The 5,411-nt window shown below is 31.8% G+C and overlaps 1 long non-coding RNA gene across 1 annotated transcript; it reads left to right on the top strand.

The window, feature by feature from the left end:
- Positions 1-4,654, top strand: LOC139517954 (uncharacterized). Its single transcript, XR_011663244.1, has 3 exons — positions 1-234; positions 3,092-3,179; positions 3,875-4,654. It is a non-coding gene; the product is annotated as an uncharacterized lncRNA (long non-coding RNA).
- The last annotated feature ends 757 nt before the right edge of the window (positions 4,655-5,411 follow it).

Here is a 5,411-nt window from a genome sequence, read left to right as displayed (position 1 = left end):
CGGGATGGCATCATGCGAGAATCTAAAAAAATAAGTAGTAACTAAGCGGGATCCGTGAACAGAACCCCCAATGAGACCCCCATTAGTTGTGGCTTATTTTGGTCTTTTTAGTTAGTTTCTTTCCCCTACATTACTTGACCGTTTTTGTAAAACAACAGCACTCGAGGTCTGACAGTATTTTACCAAGAAATGCACAAAATATTCAAAAAGAAGGCCTAGAAAATTTAAATATTGGTATGCACACATACTCCCCTATCAGCACAGACAATTATATTTTTGTAAAGGCGCCAAACTCGTTTCTAATATTTATAATAGAACCGAAAAGAAAATGGAAATGGAAATGGGGAATGTATCAAAGAGATAACAACATGACCAAAGAGCAGATAACAGCCATAGGTCACCGATGGGTCTTCATTGCAACGAGAAAATCCCGCAACCTGAGACTGGGGTGGATCTAGTCATATAAAGGAGGGGTTCCTAACCCAGGACAATTTTTTTTTTTTTTGGGGGGGGGGTGTCCAACTACATGTCCCCATTCAAATGCATTGATCGTCCAATAAAGAAAGGGGGGTTCCAACATGTCCAACCTTCAGCCCCAGTGGCGGATCCAGGGGGGGGGGGGGTTCCGGGGGTGCGCACCCCCCCTTTATTTTTGCCGATCAATGCATTTGTATCGGGACATATGTTTTGCACCCCCCCTTTGCCCTGGGTGCCCTGGGTTAGCACCCCCCCTTTCGAAAATTCCTGCATCCGCCCCTGAGCCCCCCCCTGGATCCGTGCCTGTGAGGCATGCTTAAGCTTGCCATTAAACAAAAATGTATACTAGTTGAGTGATAATGGACGTCATACTAAACTCTTCAATATAAAAAAAAGAAACTAAAATAAAAATCATACAAAGGTCACAAAGGCCATAACTTCTGGCTCCTGAATTAGGAAAAGTGCAAAATGCAGTGAGGATAAAAGCCTTTTATACTGTAAATTCCTGAAATTACAATTATATAAATCATCTCACATCTTTGTGCATTTCTTGAAATTGGTCATATTAATAAAATGCATGCAATATTTTCAGAAAATTTCAATATATAGGCTTTTAAAAGTCAATCTTGTGCATGATTATCAATGATTATACTCGCACAATTAACACATGTGGTTCTCAAAACTCAGAGGTGTCTATGCTATTTATGACACCATTTTAATCGAGTATAAATTTACAAAATATGTTAAGAACTATATGATTTTTAGGTTTTTAAGCATAGATATAGTAGGTCAGGATCTGCGAACTCTCACTGACTGACTGAGCACATGAATTCAACACTAGTTTTTTGGTGATGTTGGTGTTGCTTAGTGTTTTGTTTTGTTTTTCTTTTCTGCATCTTATGTTTTGCCTTGGCATTGTCAGTTTCTCTTTCATTGCCTTTGGTTTTTTTGTTATGTTAAATAACAAGTCACAAGAGAGAAAAAACAAAAAAAATATGTGAAAAAATGGCTTAGTTCAGTATATATTAAGGACAGAGATAACAAATAGCTAAATAAGAAAAAAGAAAAAAGAAAATTCCTTTTCTATGTACAGTCAATTGTCTGATAATCTAGAAGATAGCCTGATTTGGTCTAATTCTCCTGAATTCTAGCAGGTACTTTATTCTAACTTTTTTTAATTCAAACAAACCATGTCTTAGATAGTCTTGGAATTAGAATACATTAATCATAAAATTTTCATAATACTTTGGTGAATTATCTATTGATATAATCATGATAATTAAGCTCCTTTTTAATTTTTAGGGATTTTAAATTTTTAATTTAAAGTTAGGGATTTTATTCATAAAAGGGGGGATTTTTCCAGTACGTATACTATTAATAATGCTTTGAGCAATTTTCATGAAACTTGGTGAATTATTTTTGTATAACATAAACATTATAATTTTCCTTTTAATTTAAAAAAAAATCTGATTTATGTCATTGTACTATCATGACTTGGGATTAGGATAGTCTCAAGAATGCTTTCACAAATTTTTATGAAACTTTGGTGAATTGTTTTTATATCTTGACAAACTCCCTTTTTATTGTTATGACCCAAAGTGGAGGGGGCATAATGTTTAACACTTGTCAGATCGTTTGTCCGTCTGTCCCAAAGTTGTTTTTTGTTCTCTTACAGTACTTTAGTTTGCCTCAACCAAATTCAATTAAACTTTTACAAAAGCTTGTTATCACAATTCTCATATCAAGTTTGAATTTTGGTGATGTCAGTGTTACTGTACTAGAGTATCAGAGTTATGCCCCTTTAGAAATGGGGAAAATATGCTGAATTTTTGGTTTCCTGTTCTCTAAAATTTAGTTTGTCTCAACCAAATATTATGAAATCAATACACAATGCTTATCATCACAAAATACAGATTTAGTTTGAATTTTGGTAGTGTCTCTTTTACTAAATTCTATAGTTATGTTCTTTAAAAATGGAAAAAAATGTTTCGGCCTTCTCACTTAAGTTTCCCTCAACCAAATTTTATTAAACTTTAAAAAAATACTTTTTATCACAATTTTAATCAGATCAATTTCAAATTTTGGTAGTAAAACTTTTACCGTTCTTCAGTTATGTTCCTTTAAAACTTTGAATAATATGCAAGCTGGAGTATCATTCCCTATTTATCATGTATATTTTTTTATAAGATGCAGAGATAAGGAACTTTAGTTGTTGCAAAGTTATTTTAAAATTGTCCATTTTTCAAAAACTTTGAAAGGTTTTAGAAATTTATGGATTTGTTAAAAAAATCACAGCCTTAAACTTATAGTCACTTGAGATATATATCTATAAATGGAGCCAAATTATATACATGTTTTATGTCAATAAATACCACTGTTTGTGCATGTTTTGTTTTTTTTTGGAGGGCAGTGGTCTTATTTGCACAGTGCTCATAGTTTTTTAGTCGATCATTAAAATTCATTTAAAGCTTAAAGACCAGCTATAAGGGCAAGAAGCTTATCAAGCACTCATGGTTTAGATTTTTATAAACACACATTAATATACATAATGTACATTAAACAGAAAAAAATATTGATGCAAGATGTCATTCAACTTTTACTCTTTTATGTATAGGACAAGAACTATAGAAGATACAGAGAAATTATATACAGCAGAAATGATAGGCAATGTAAAATTTGCAGAAGCCAACTAAACCTAAATGGTAAGGCACCTTTTAATTTTAAACAAGTTATTGAACTTGAAAGATGATTACTAGTATCATGATTACTATAAAAATTAAAAGATGTGGTATATTAAATATGAAAACTATCATGGCTTTGAGAAAGCAATTGTAGGCCTTTTACGACCTTCAATAATGAGAAAATCCATACCCTATACTATAGTCAAAGTAGGCAGCTATAAAAGACCTAAAGATGAAACATTGAAACAATCCAAACTGTAAAACTAATCATGGTAATTGCCTAGTTTATAACAAAATAAATTACAAAAAATAAATATGACCGGTATGAAACAACAACAACAACAACCACTAAATTTTAGTGTCAGACTAAACTGACAAAAGCTACAGGCTCTGAACTTTGGACAGGCACAATAGGAATATGGCAAGGTTATATAAAAATAAGATGTGGTATGATTGCCAATAAGACAACTCTCCACCAGACAACCAATGATGTAAATTTCCTGCAAACACGGACTTGACTTCTGTAAATCAACTAATTTTTCGTGAATACTTTATTTGGCATTTTATACTTTCTAGTCTACATTGCAGTTATTTATTTTTCTCGAGTTCAAGTTTACTTAATGTATTTTAATAAGGAAAGATACACATGAAAAACATTTATTGCTGTTTCTCTCTCCATTTATAACATTTTATTTGTTTATTTTGTGTATTTAAAGGTGATCAGACATCTTGGTTTTCATGATCAATAGGTCATTACTGAAGAGGAAACTTATAGTTGAAATTTATTTACATAGTGCATAATTGGATTAATTTGAAATGGAATGTGTGCTTTCCTGCAAAAAAGAAATAGGAAATTTCAACATTATCACATGATAATGACCATAAACAAAATGGAGTTCTATCATAGATACACAAAAGCACTATTGCATAAAAGCAACAACATATCTTAATCAAAAGAAAGGAGAATGCTGAACAAATACTATTTTGTTGTTAAAAAAAGGAACACCAGTTTTATCCACTCATTTACATCGCTCCCTCATATCAAATATACAGAAGAAGATCATTGAAGAACAATTTGCAAAAATGATTTCTCTTAGAATTGAAGGGAATTGTTTAGTGAATGGAATAATGTATTCACTGAATTCTTACGTAGTGGATTGAATAACTGTACACAAGCTGAAACAGAAGAAATTCTAATTTAAAATAACACGAAAAGTGTTTATTTTATTATTTAATCTGCAAATATATAAACAAATTCTTTAGAACACCACAAATGGTATGACATTCAAATTGGTTGCTTATTAATGTATCGCATTGAAACAATTACAAAGAAAATAGAAGCATTTGCTCCAAAAAAAATTATAAATCAAAGTTAAATTTATAAAAGAAGTATAAACAATACCTAGATCTAAACAGTCAGACTGTATTATTTTCAATGTCATTAAAATGTTGAGTCAAACATTTATTAAAGTTTTAAATATCATTTGCATCAATTATACAGTCTTGTAATAATTATATTCATACTGTTTGTATACATGGTGTAGTGAAGAAATGTTCAAGTAAAAATAAGGGAAAACATTTCCTTAAGGGAAATTTGATCTTCAGAAATTTCCTTAGAGGAAATCTGAAGAACAATGATTTCCCTAGAGGAAATTTGATGTCTTGAATTTTCCTCCAAGGAAAAGTGTTTGTCAAAAATTTCCTCACAGGAAAAAGTATTTCCTCCAAGGAAAATTTGAAGCTACAAATTTCCTCACAGGAAAAAGTATTTCCTCCAAGGAAAATTTGAAGCTGCAAATTTCCTCAAAGGAAAAAGAATTTCCTCTAAGGAAAAAGAATTTCCTCTAAGGAAATAGAATTTCCTCAAAGGAAATAATTATGCAGCAAATTCCCTAAGGGAAATCTTTTTCCCTTGAGGAAAAAACAATTTCCCTTGAGGAAAAATCTTTTTCCTTCAGGGAAATTTGATTTCCCTTGAGGAAAAGTACTTTTCCTCTGAGGAAATTGTTGAAAAAAGGGGCATAACTTTTTCAACAGTGGTGCTAGATCCAAAAAAATTTAGGACAAATATCAGGGAACCAATACCAACCAAGTTATCAACTTTGTTTTGACTTAACTCCAAAAATTAAGGTGACAACTTTTGCACTCAGCGGAATTGCAAACTTGTCCCGGAGACTGTTTTTTACCAAAAAGGCGCAACTTTCCAATAGTCGGAAAAGAATCTGAAATGATGACAATTCAACCAAAGGAAGA

Source organism: Mytilus edulis, chromosome 3, assembly GCF_963676685.1.
Source record: "Mytilus edulis chromosome 3, xbMytEdul2.2, whole genome shotgun sequence".
Classification (NCBI taxonomy): domain Eukaryota; kingdom Metazoa; phylum Mollusca; class Bivalvia; order Mytilida; family Mytilidae; genus Mytilus; species Mytilus edulis.
The sequence above is the reverse complement of the archived record's forward strand: the minus strand, read 5'-3'. Positions and strand labels throughout refer to the sequence as shown.